This window comes from Theobroma cacao, chromosome 6, assembly GCF_000208745.1.
Source record: "Theobroma cacao cultivar B97-61/B2 chromosome 6, Criollo_cocoa_genome_V2, whole genome shotgun sequence".
Classification (NCBI taxonomy): domain Eukaryota; kingdom Viridiplantae; phylum Streptophyta; class Magnoliopsida; order Malvales; family Malvaceae; genus Theobroma; species Theobroma cacao.
In genome coordinates this window covers 4,529,526-4,544,084 of record NC_030855.1, presented here as the reverse complement: position 1 = coordinate 4,544,084, position 14,559 = coordinate 4,529,526, and positions in this window count along the sequence as shown.

Below are 14,559 nucleotides of genomic sequence, written 5' to 3'. Positions count from 1 at the left end.
CTAATTGTCCAAATGGGATGATGGGGCTTCGTTGGAACCTATCATCACATTATCCTCACCAATTTGTCAATTCACATACTTATAAAGTCTAAAGTTCTCTCTTAGCTAGCTTCCAATTGCCATTTAAATGGCTATCTATTTTCACTACCCTAATCACTCTAAAATGAATGGATAACCTCAACTACAAACATTCACAATTCCCTAAAATATTTACCAGCACATGCTATCCATAATTTTCACAATTAAAAGAAATCATACTTATAGGTATATATTTATGAACATTTTTAAAATTGACACCCCCTACTTACCTTGGTAGCTTGAAACTTTGAAATTCTTTCCAATAAATTTTCCAAGCTATTATGGGAGCTTTCTCTCTCTTTCTCTCTTTAAACACCTAGCTAGTGAGAGAAAGTATGAAAGTGGGATTTTTCAAGGATTTTAAAGTGAGAGAGTGAAAAAGCACAAGGATTTCATGAAAAAGTGCATCGAGGCATGAAAATTGGAGCTAGAGAGAGAAAGTTATGGAAGCTTGAAGAGGACTCCCATGGAGGATGAAGAAACGTAAGAGGGAAGAAGGAAGAAAAAGAAGAAAAGCTGCTGGAAGAAAGATATTTATAGCTCATACTTATCCAACTCCGCTTGAAATTACAAAAATACCCTTGAGCAAGTTAACTTGTTCTTCTCCAATTCTTTGTGTAATTTTTTTATTCTTTTGACACTAGGACAAGGTCCACAATGATCTAAACTACTCAGGTTTATGAAAACTTAAAATTTTGACTCGGGGTGCAAAATGACCATTTTGCCCCTGTTGTGAAAATTATCAAAACTTTTAGTTTTCTTCGTGTTTTCATCATTACACACTATTTATTCGGTCTTATGCCTATTTAGACCATAAAATATCATAAAACCTTCTTCTAGGAGCTTTTTAGAAGAAATGACGAAACTACCCCTGGCCCGTGTTATTGCGTCTATCCATAGTTATGAGCCTATAGGGGTTAAGGTCTCACAGTTTTGATAGATTTAAGATAATTAAGAATGCCATAATCTCATGTGGTAAGTTCTTTGATTGGCGTAGCTTTTATGAAGCCCCTACTATTAAAGCTTCACTGTTAAAATTTTTTGATGAGTTGAAATTGAAAGGGCTAAGTACTTTTGGAGAAAGACATTATTGTCCTACCTTGGTTAGGGAATTTTACTCTGAAATTGCCCTAGATGGGAAAAAATTAAAGAATCCTGCTGACTTTGATAAAAATGAGTTATATGTGTACATGAATGGGAAAAAGTTCAAGATTACAACTGTTAACGTAGGAAAACTCTTAAATACAGAGTACTAAATAAGAGAGTTTAAAATTTTGAAAGAATATGACCCTTCTTCTGTTCGAGAAGTGATTATTGGAAAGAATGAGAAGTACCCTTCCAAGAGCTATGGCAGTGAAATAAAAAATGCTCAAATGAGAACACTGCATTACTTTCTTGCTTTCACCCTTCATGGTACAAGCAGTAGTTTTAGTTATGTAAGTACTCAGGTTCTCTAGCTCTTAGAATTTGCTATGAATGAAATTCCCATGAATGTTGGAAGATATATGATTAAAAGAAGGAAGGGAACATGTGCTAGTGATAATCTGCCTTATGGAAATACAATCTTTCTTCTGGTTAAGAAAAAGGGGATATGGAGAAATAAATACCAAGCTGATTGGATGGAGATATCAAGATAAAGGGAAAAAAATGCAACTTGAGCCTACATAAGAAAAGCTTGCAAGAAAAAGGAAGAAAACAATGGCCACAAAAATGAAAGTCATTAGAAGGCGTAAGTCTACTAAGTAGCCTAAGCCATTACTATCCCCTGACTCTAAGCCATCATCTGAACCTAAAATCCTTGAGCCTCTAAATGTCCAACACTTAAACATGCAAATAGGAATAGATGAATCTTTAACTTACTTTGAGTAAAGGGAGAATTAGCAGGAGTAAATCTGTAGGACAGCTTTTAGAAGAAACCCTTTTTCGTGGATGACAAAATGAGGGAGAAGATAGGACTATAAAAGTTAGGATGTAATATGTTTGTGTCTGTTTATATGTTAATGTTGAACAATTGTTGGTTGGTTATTGTTATGAATTCCTATGTTTGTTCAACTGTGGTTGTCCACGAATATCTTTGGGGTTGATGTGATAATATCTATGTGTGTTAAGAAATTTATATATAGATATACATCAATTTTGTATAGGGAGAAACTTTAAGAGATTAAAGGAAAATCCTGAAAATTTTTCGTATGTGCACATATTAAGGGGAGTAATCCCTCAACTACACATAGATACAAAATGTATTCATAGACATTGCATTCTCAATCCAGGAGTGTTTTGTCAACATCAAAAAAGGGAGAGATTGTTGACTCTATGTGTTTTTGATGATAACGAAACATTCCTCATTCAGTTGAATCTAATTATATTACTTAAATGTGTAGGAGACAGCTTAAATTTTTAACGCATTTGCTGTTTGAAAGTAAGCCAAAAAGCTTATTCAACTGCAAGATCGGTTAATTAGTTAAATGAGCAAAGAAGAAAGTGTTTGTTGTTGGTTGAATACACGCAAGTGCACTTGGCCATACAAGTAATATATGTTGGGATGAGCCCTGCAGCCAATTGGGATTGGCTAAGGCTTGATTCCAATCACGCAACAACATCATTTATGTTGAATGATTAAATGTTTTCCTTCATCAATAAGACATCAATTATAATAATTTATAATAAGTCTAATTAGATGAAGTCCATGAGATTAATATGCTTTGCGAGGGAATTGTAATGGGTTACAGTTATGAGATCCTTATGCATTAAAGTGTAATCTTAAAATGTTCCTGGTCAATGTATCATTGAGACTGGACATCAATGATGCCTAGAGACTGGTACATTTTATGTCTTTACTTAAGAAGTATGCAACCGATCTCATAGGTTGAAGTATAGAGATACTTGGAACTAGAATGTAGGTGCCTGCCTAGGATAGCAAGTTCATTAAACATGACCCGCCATGAGAAGTGCATTTGGTATTTCACTCAAGTGTCTATTCAATACTTCTCATGTGTCAATTGTGTAAATACTCCCTAGACTTGAGACACCTAGTTATCTTATGTGTGGAGTGTTATGCTTTGATTTCATCCCTACGGGGTGCCTAACCAAGGATGCCAAAACAAGATGCTTTTGGGTATAGCATGAAGCATGTGAAGGCAAATGAGTGGCCCAGATAGGAATCATCACCCCAATTGATGCAGGGGACTTATCCTAACTGTTCTTGATTGATATTAGCTTATTGAAGTCCTTGGCCAAGACGACTTGAAGATTATGAAAGGAGTTTCATAAGTCTTTATAAAGCTGATGATCAAACTTTAAGAACGAATATGGAGATCAATAAGAGTAGACACTGCACCATGCTCTTATCATCTTCAGGATATATGATGAGGGAATGAATTACACTGAAAGGCTGATCACTGAAAGGTTGAGTCAAACCATCTTGACTCTTCTAACATTTGGGTGCCCATGATGGATTGCTAGATCCCAATCTTGGTCTATGAACTCTAGGTAGTTAACTTGATTAATGATAACTTTAAAGTAGTTTAAATTTATCTAATTCTATGTTTAACTTAAGAATTATATCTTGAGTTCATTGCCAACATGTTAGAAGCCGAATGAGTCACACACCTAAAATCAATGTTGAAAATAAAATAGGACAGATGATTAAGTTGGACTTAATCAAATTAGAAGTTATGAGCTTCTCAAGCACTTGATTAAAATTGCTTAATTAAGTTATGCCTAATTAATTAAATTATTTAATTAAATCATTAGGCCTAATTAATTAAATTGTTTAATTAAGTCATTGGGCCTAATTAATTACATTAAATAATTAAGTTAGTGGGCTTAATTGATTAAATTAAATAATTAAGTTAATTAGGCTTCTTAAGGACTTAATTAAATTGTTTATTCAAATTATTGGATTAATTGAAAATTACAAAACAGCTTTGTAATTAAGGTTTAAAATTAATCCAAGGTATAAATACCTTGCTATAGCCTCCAAACAAAATGAGAGAAAATGGCTGAAAAAAAAAAGAACGGTACATTAGAAATTCCTTTTGTCTTGCCGTTCCGTGTGTGAAGAAAATAGTTTTTCATTCACTTGATTTCTTTTGTGTGTTCAGCCCCTCAATTTTGTGTGGATTATGAGTTCATGAAACTCATCTTTCCTAGCACATTGTCAACGCATAGCACTCCCAATCCTTAAAGAAGGATTTTCTAATTCATTAGTGTGGATCACCATTAGAGGTTGCACAAGAATTCCTTGGACAACTTTGGTTTGCAACAACTGGGCTGAGGTGGTTAAGCTTTTTGAATGCTAATTTGGTGGTTTAACAAAGGATTCATCAAACTTTGTTATTTAGGCAAACTTGATACGATCATATATATTTTATTTTTTATTTAATTCTATACCCAATCTTACATGAAAGAGATCCTAGGAAAGTGAGGCGAAATTTAATTTTAAATTTATTTTTGCTGTGTTTCATTTGTATTTGATGAATGATCAGACCTCACCCAACAATATAAAGGTAAAGTGAGTATTGTTTCCCATAAAGATTTGTACCTATTCTTACTAAATACTAAATTTGTAACAAAATCTATCTTATCCAAGCACTCAATTTTGAATGAATGATCAAACAAAAAATGATCTCAAAATTTAATAAATAAAATAGAATATAATTTTACTAATACAAGTATTGATTAAAGACATAGGATTATGATATTTTTCAATATTTCATCTGAACTTAATCATTCTCCTTAACTTGATTAATAGAATACATGGCTAACCTAGAATCCATATTGTGTACACATCTCTATCAAGATCATGCACACATACCTTTCCCAATTATTCCCATATCTCTATGCAAATTAATTAGAAAAAGTTCATTAAGTTCGCGTTCTAATTTGGTTGCTTAAGGTATTTAGGTTTATGTCTATCCTAAACATAAAACTATCACCTAACTCCGAAGTGAATCGAACAAAGACTATTCAAAACATTGGTCTATTCTGAACTCCCTCTATTAAGTTCCATTTAGAAACCCATTACATTTCAATCGGTGATCAAGCAGTATAAAGCAATTAGTACATAATTCAATAAACCATGCATCATCCATTAATACTAAGCAAAGAGAAATCATATAGTCAAACTACATAATGAAATAACTCATAATCCTAGAAAACAAATTTAGTTCCTCATCATTTCTACAGCAGGCATAATTAATTCAAGACAAAAGAACATTTTATATTAAAATAACAAGAAAGAATTAAAGAAAAAAAGGAATTTCAAAGCTTTTTTCAATTCTCGATCTTCGATTTCTTTTGATTTCTTCTCATTTCCTTTATTAGAGAGCCTTTTTCTTTTGTCTCAAAAATTGTTGTTCATTCCCTCTCTAAGCCCTCTTTCTCCACTACTGAAAATAACCTATTTATAGCCTCTAGAAAACCCTAAAACTCATTTCTCGATTGGTTGCAAATTAGAAATCCACGTCAAAGTGTTGCGGCCTTGGTGTAAGAGCGTCGCGGTACTCTTGACTTTTTTTTTTTTGTCTATTTTCCATCCATCGTTGTGGTGCTCCTCCTTGAGTGCTACGACACTAGACTCTTGGGAAATTGTATTCAAGATGCTGCTTCTCCCAAGAGCTGCGGCCTTGAGCTTTACAAGGTCATGGCATTTCTACCCGGGCTGCCTTAGTGTGGAATTGTTGCAGTGCTCTTGTAACGTGATTTTCTCCTTCTTCAAGGCTGATCTAGGTGAAATGATAAACATAAAAGTTGTAGGTCTACCTCTTATCTTTCCTATGGTCTAAGAATCACTTTGATTGAATCTTTGTAGCTCAAGGTATGTTTGAATTACTACAACATGTTCAGTGAAATCTATACTCATTTGCATAGTTCATCATCATTTAACTTTATGCATTTGAAAACCTACAAACACAAGAACTAAATCAGTATTGGCTTAAAATAGGACTTTCAACATGAAAATGAACTAGAAATACTTAAATTAAAATAAATTAACATGCTTTAAACTAATCAAATAAAAACATAAAAACTGCCTAAAATCTACTTAAAACATAAGGACTTAGCTACTTTAACATCCCAAAATGTGGCTAAATAACTATATATAATAGAGTTGTTAGAGCTTATTGGAGACATATCAATCTTAATAAATTAACAAGGATATTTGATCAATTAAGGCAATTCTGAGCGTTATACAAAAGTTAGGCACAATAGGCTAAAGTAGTTAACACAATGCTTCATCGATTAAAATGTTGACTCCATTAGTTTTTGATGATAGTAAAACATTCTCATTCATTTGTGTCTAATACCTTTACTTAAGTGTGTAGAAAAATTAATGTATGAAATTAATAAATCAATCCTTGAAAGTATATATTAAAAGAAAAGGAGAGATAAAAATAATGAGACATGACTGATTAACAAGGAGAAAGCTCATTAGTTGAATAAGGAAAAATGTTGGTTGGCCAAGATTCAAATTGGAGAAATAGCAGGCTGAAGAGTTTGAGAAATAGAGACAACTTAGTCAACCAAGAAATGGACTAGTCGACTAAGTGTTTACTGCCAAAACTGCCAGAGACAGGGAGCAAAAAACAGAGACAACCTAGTCAACTAAGATATCGAATAGTCAACTAAGAGCATTCTGCTTGCAAGTTTGAAATCTGCACTAAAAGACAGAGTAACGGCTAGAACCGACTCTCAACTGTCTTCAACGGATAGAAAACTGTCAAACTGCCATCAGAGATGTTTCTCCAAGTATAAAAGGGTCTTCCAACAATTAGAAGGTAGTTTTTTAGAGTTTAGAGAGAAGATTTAAGCCTTATAAAGCAGAAAAATCAGAAAATCCTCTCCACACTTTACAGCACTCAAACGATCATCCTTTGTACTTGTATTCAACACTCAACCTTGTACCATTTAGATCAGCTTGTGATCAAGGTACTTTCTTCTACCTTTCTTATTTTATTCTTAGAGTCAGGGAGTCACTCTAAGAGTTTGTTTCAAGCTTTGTGTGCTTGAAGGTGTTAAGGTTCTAACTTAGCCTTGAAAAGTTAGGTGTTACGTTTTAGTTTAGCCCGTGAAAAACTAGTGTAAAAAGTTTTGGCTGAGCCTTGTAAAAGCCATTGTAAAGCTTAATGAAAACTTGTGAATTTCTCCGGTTCTTAATGGATTTATTGGGAAAATCCTTGGTTGGATAATCAAGGTAGTGGATATAGGTCTTGGACCAAACCACTATAAATTACTGTGCATTGTTCTCTGTTTTGATTTTTTTTGTTCTGAAAATTAGTTTCTTATCTTGTCAAGATCCGATTTGTGGTATTCACCCCCCTCTAGCACATATTATTAGGACCAACATAAAAGGGTATTAGATGCAAAACTGAAGCATGTTAACTGGTTAATCAAATTGGTTAATCGATTAAAGGTCAAACTTCGAGTACCAAAAAGCATCAAAATTCAAATTCAAAATGATGTTGATCATTAAAAGGCGCCAAATGAAGGAATTCAAATTTGAAGATCTTTTAATCGGTTAAAGCATATTTCAACCAATTAAAGATGAAGGAAGAGAAACCTTAATCAATTAGAGGGAGGACTAACTAATTAAAGGAAGACTAATGAAAAATGTCATTAGAAGAAGTTTGAAAACTTAAAGTTCTTAATCTATTAAAGTCACTTGTAACTGTTTAACACTATGATACAAACTACAGGTTAGAGAAGCCTTAATCAGTTAAAGCTCATCCATAATTGATTAAAGAGCTGTTGTTAGGAATTTGAATTTAATGGCTAGAAGACAAAACAAAGGCCAGAACTAACCCAAACTGTCTTCAACAGCTAGAATTTGTCCTCCAGGTATTTAAAAGTCTTTAAACTATTAGAAATCGATGAAAGAGACTACCAAAAGTGATTTTGAGCTTAGAACGCCGTAAAATCTTCTCTTCACACTTGTATTTCACTCTCATCCTTTGTAAAAATATTTAAGCTTGAACTTGTACATCTTAGATCAGCTAGATGATCGATTGTACTCCATCCTATTATTTTTTCTTGTTTGATTAGAGTGTGCGAGGCACTTTAAGGGATTGTTGTAAAGGTTTAGAGCTTTGGTTAGAAGCTCACCTTGTAAAAGTTTAGTGGAAACTGTTAATTTCATTTGTTTTAGTGAAGTTTGGTTGAAAATCCTTGATTTGGGAGATTAAGGTAGTGGATGTAGGTCAAGTGGACCGAACCACTATAAATATTGTGCTTAGTCCACTTCTTTTAACCTTTCTTTGCTTGGTGTTTACTAACCTCAACAAGTTTTGTTTTTAAACCATCCATCTCATTTCTTCCAAAAGATTTAAAACTCAAAGGATTTCCTTCAAAAATATTTTTAAGTGTTATTCATCCCCCTCTAGCTGTGATACCCCAAATTTTAACATACTTGTAAAGTAGTGTAATAGTGGTGAAAGGGACCGAGGGTAGTTTTTGTCTTCTTCTTGGTGAGTCTTAGCAAATATTTTATATCCAGAATTCAATAAATTATTTTTCTATAAATAAAAAAATAAAAAGATAGAGATTTTCACCTTAGGGGTAAAATGGTAATTTTACATCTCAAGTCTAAATTTTTAAGTTTTCATAAACTCGAGTACCTCTAATCTATTGTGGACCTTTTCTCAATGTGAAAAGAGCAATAAGATTGTACAAAAAAAAAAAGAAAAAGAAGACAAAGTAAAATTGTTAATGGCATTTTCGTAAATAATTGAAACTTTTGTCAATCCTAGGTATAAATATCTCAATTTCCAACACCTTCCAGCACTTTTTCCTTCTTCCTCCCATTTCTCCTCCTTCAAACTTTCCTTCTTCCATGGAGGCTATCCTTGAAACCTCCATAACTTTCTCATATTAACTCCAAATTTCATGTTTTTGTACACTTTTTCATAGGATTTTTCATGCTCTTTCACTTTTTCATCTCAAAAACCCTCAAAAAAATTTTCCTTTACACTTTCTCTCACTAGCTAAACATTTTTAGAGAGAAAAACTCTTCAACTAGCTTGAAAACTGTTGAATGAATTTTTCCCATTTTAATCCTCACCAAGGAAAATTAACTACAAGTCCACCAAGGTGAGTAATGGGTTAGGGTTAGTTTCTAAGTTTGTTAATGATGGTTAATAATTATATTTGTGGGTTAATTTATTATTGATGGATTATATTGTGGTGAAAAGGTGAGTATTTATTACTAGTGTGACTAATGTAGTGAAAATAAATGACTTGCTAATGACTAGAATGTGGGCTCTATTAATTTACAAGTAAATTGATATTTGAAATGGGAATTAGAGGCCGTTTTTATTGGTTGAGATTGTTGGAGGGAGAAATGATTAATAATTATGGTAATTCATGGTTTAACTAGTGGTGTGGATGACCAAATTAGGAAAGTGCATTGTGTTGGTATAAGATGTCACTAAGAGAATTAATTAAGTGTGGAGTTATGAATTATAAGGATGATATGGTGCTGGAAAATGGAAGTAATAAATGGAGTGTTATGAAAATGGTGGAGTTAGTATTAGATTGAGTAGTCAAATGATAATTGAAAACTAGTTAGGAAGAACTAGTAAAGTTTAATTATGAAAATAGCATTTGGATTTATATTCATGTGAATTAGGTTGGTTGTGATGCTAATTGTGTGTGATAGGTTCCAACAAGACCCCACGTTTCCACTTGGAGCACTAGTCGAGGTTTGGAGTTGATAAAAAAAATGGGTGAGTGAACTTGCATTTAAAACATTTTGAACAAATGTGCATGTGTTTGAATAAAGTATTTAAATATTCTTGGTTGACTCTTTTTAAAATCTTGCACCAGAACAAGCCTTTCATGAGTGATATTTCTATATTGTTAAACGTGAAATGTGACGAATCACATGTTTGAAAAGCTATGTTGAATTGTCAATTGAATTGTGGCGTGTGATGCATTGGAAATTTTGTGATGTTCTAAACTAATATCATAACAGTTGATATTATTTTCTTTAAATGTTGGATTGTGAAACCATGTGTATGACCAATAAAACAATGAACCTTGTGGAATGTATTATTATGCAAAGATTATTGTTATATGTTGTTATGTGTGCTATGCTTGAAAGGTAATATTGAATGATAACTATAATTGTACATGTGCGGTGTGGGAGTGCACATGATGGTGATGGTGGTGTGCGGTGTGGGAGTGCACATGACGATGATGGTGGTGTGCAGTGTGGAAGTGCAAACGCTGATGATATATGCCATGTGCAGTGTGGGAGTTCACATGATGATATATGCCATGTGTGGTGTGGGAGTGCACATGATATTTGCCAAGTGCAGTGTGGGGGTGCATATAAGGATATTAGCTATGTGCGGTGTGGGAGTGCACATGAGCTGAGTTGAGGATGGTGGTTGTATGCATTGAGCCATGTTGACTAGTTTGGGAATGACCTTGATGTATTTTATGTATGATTGAAAATGTCCATATATATATATGCATAATATATATACATGAATTCTTATACGTATGTGCACCTGTCTTGTAGGGTATAGATGTTTGGAAAATGAGATGCGATTGCACTGAATGTTGAAAGTTGAAATTCCTAAATGTTTTAAAATGAGTTAAAAGACAACATGGCATCGAGTTTGCTTATGATATACAAATTGCATTGTTTTAACACAAGTGCATCGTGTTTCCAAAAACCCTTCCATATCATTTGCTTATTCCCTTCTTATGTTCACTCACTGTGTTTATACTCATTCTTTTCAACTTCATGTTTTAGTTTTCAAGTTCAGAGGTAGTTGGATCCTAGGTCTGGGTGCTTCCTTATATTCATCTTTTGGTAGGTTTACCATGGCACTCAATGATAGTACCCACGCCCAGAGTCACTCCGTTGGCAATCAAGGGTCTTTGTATGTGTACATGTATACTTGATGTGAATTGCTAAGATTTATTTGGCAAACTATCTATTTATATTTTGATTAATGTGGCCATTATGAGTATATACTTGCGTTTTATGAATTGTTTTTGAAGAATTTATCATTTGAACATTATGAATTATAGATCTTAATGAAATATGGATGATAGATGGACTAATGTACAGGTTCATATAGAAAGGTTTGCTTGGGCATAGTGGGCTGTGCCTATTGGGCCTTTGCGCAAGTCATGGCTCGGGATTTGGGTTGTGACACTAACGCTCCATTTTTTAGATCAACAAGTGGTATCAGAGCCTAACCTTTTATTTTAAGGCTTAACATCCTTAGGGAATATCCAATGGTTACACAAAACTCAAATGTTGTTGATGCGCAATCCACAAATAAGCCTCCTCTATTTAATGGATCAAATTACCAATACTGGAGCACTAAGATATATATTTACATTAGAGTTGTTAACTATGAGATGTGGGATGTAATCACAAATGGTCCTTTCATCCTCACTAGGACAAATTTGATCACATGTGAGAAAATCCCTAAATCTAAATAAGAGTGGACTAAAGCTGAAATGAGAAAAGTCCAAATAAATTTCAAAGTCATCAACACTATTCATTGTGCCTTAATTCTGATTGAATTGAACAAAATTTATAGTTATACCACAACCAAGGAAATTTGGGAAAAACTTAGGATCAATCATGAGGGGACTTCTCAAGTTAAGGAGTCTAAGATCAATCTTCTCACTCATAACTATGAAATTTTCAAAACAGAACCTAGTGAAGACATAACTTCTATGTATGATCGATTCACCAACATAGCCAATAAGCTCAATCAGATTGGGAAAGCTATACATGAACATGAGTTAGTGAAAAGGCTACTTAAAAGCCTACCAAAGAGTTGGAAATAAAAGGCGATTGCCATTCAACAAGTCAAAGACCACAACAAAATTACTCTTGATGAAATATGTGGTTCACTTCTCACACATGAGCTGGAAATGAAGGAAAAAGATGTTATTGATTTTTGTACATGCAAGTATATGTACCACTCAAGTAATATGAGGTAAGTCAAGTATTGTTTTTCACAGAGATTTGCTCCTAAACTTTTTCTAAGTATCAAATTTGTCACAAAAGTTTTCCTATCTAAGTACTCGATATTTAACACGTAATTAATGTAAAATTTACTGCTGAAACCAACTAAGGATATGAAAGTAATTTTTCTCAAGAAACTATTACCATAAAGACCTAAGATCATTGTGTCTTTTAATATTTCATTTGAATCTAATCTTTTCCTTTAAACTTAGATTAATGGTATGAATGGCTAACCTAGAAGCCAATTTTATGTACAATTCTCTGTCGAGATTCTTACACACATACTTTTCAAAATTAATCCTATATGTCTATGCAAATTAATTGAGAAAAGTTTATTATGTTTATGTTTTAATTTGGTTGCCTATGGTATTTAGGTATATGTTTATCCTAAATACGAATTTATCACCTAACTCTAATTGAATCAATCATAAACTATTCGAATCAATGGTCTAATTTAAATAATAAATAATACCAAACCTTGCAATCGCTGTTCATGGCATTAGCTTTAAAAGATATTGGAACACCTTTGTGCAATTTCCATTCCATACCCAATATGCTAATTGATCCAAGAACCTCATCTAGATCGACATCACCATTCAAGAATTGGTTGTACTCATCATTCTTAATGTTAGTTGTGTTATAAAACTGATTAATAATGTGGTTATGAAAAGATACCTGATGTCCTGAAACTAACATTCGCCCATCCACATGTTGAGTAGTGTTGGCATAAAATTCATGGACAACTAGCATTATCACTACTTTTGGGTGGGCACAAAACTTCTCCCACTGTCTTGCATCAATAATATTGTATATATTAGGATAAAGTCCTCTCTGAACATCAATGCAACGCTCTGTTATTGGAAATTTATGCAAAAAGGACTGAGCATGAAGCTTCTCAATTTCGGCCAAAACAAATTTAGTTCAGTCAAAACTCTTCCACTTTGACCAGCACGTGCCCTTTTCTTTAGTGCCATGGTGATTATCTTAATACAAACCACATTCAACAGTAATTTTTGACCATAAATATTTAGTATATACAAAAATTTAACGATCAATAGATACAAAATAATTAATACTAATTACTCAACACTACAATGATATGAATAACACTAATATTACCATAACACCAAAACTAAATTCTAAGTGCAAAAAATTACAGTTATTCATACGACCCACTTTTCAAATGTCCAAACAAAGTCACAAAACATAAAAATTCATGAAACCTACATACAACGTTATCAAAATTAGCACATGCTCATCAAAAGTACGTAAGAACTCATCTTCAAAACACACTTTCATCCAAAAGAAAACTTCTTCAAAGGACTAAAGCACTTACCAAAATTTTCTGCATTTAAAAACTTTAAAGAAGAACAAGTACTCCAAAATCTTCTAAACATGAGTTAAAATTCAAGGAAATTGATTTTTTTTTTAAATGGGTTTAGAGTGGATAGGTATTAAAAGGGGTCAAGAGGTTGCAATTTGGGGAGAACGCTGCAAAAATTCTAAAGCTAGGGTAAAAAATGGGGGAATGGTGGTTTTTGTAGGGCCATGGGCCCGACACGACCTCTCAAGGTGCTCTAGGCCCTTATCTTTTTATTTTTTTCAAAGTATGGAGTGTTACAGTGCTCCTTGGATAACGTCGCGGCACTCTAGCCTTAGGTTCCATTCTGGAACTCGAATGATGCTCTAGAGCCATGGCCTCCCACGGCTAGTACTGTGATGTTGGCTTTGAATAAGTTCCACAACACCATATGGAAACACTCTTGAAATGCAAAACGATCTTGACCATCTTGACTCTAACTTTCCAAGAAATAGTTTCAAATGAGAATTGAATAAAAACACAAGTTATCCTGGCTCGAAAGAATGCTCAATAATTTTTTTATCATGCTATCTTTTTGTCTTTTTTTTTTATAAATCTTGGCATTCTCATAAACGTCTAATCTTATCTCATCCATCTCATTTAATTGAAGTAAGCGCTTCTCACCAGTAGCCTCTAAATCGAAGTTTAAACTTTGATTGCCTAAAAGGCATTGTGCTCCAATTCAACCAGCAAGTGACATGCTTTTCAAAAACTAGACGATAAGGAGACATACCAATAGGAGTTTTGTATGTTGTTCTATATGCCTATAGTGCATCGTCAAGTCTCTTGGCCAATCTTTCCTTAGTGGACCTATGACCTTTTCCAATATTTGTTTGATTTCTTGATTAGATACTTCAACTTGTCCACTTGTTTGGTCATGGTCCGCAATTGCCTCCTTGTGAGTCACTTCATACTTTGCAAGTAAGGTAGTGAAGAGTTTATTACAGAAATGCCTACCTTCATCACTTATTATTGCTCTTGATGTGCAAAATCTTGTGAAAATATTCTTCTTTAAAAATTTTAAGACAACATTTGCATCATTTGTGGGCAATGCTAAAGTTTTTACCCACTTCAATACATAGTCCACAACTACCAAGATATAGTGATTATTGAACAATGAGATGAAGGG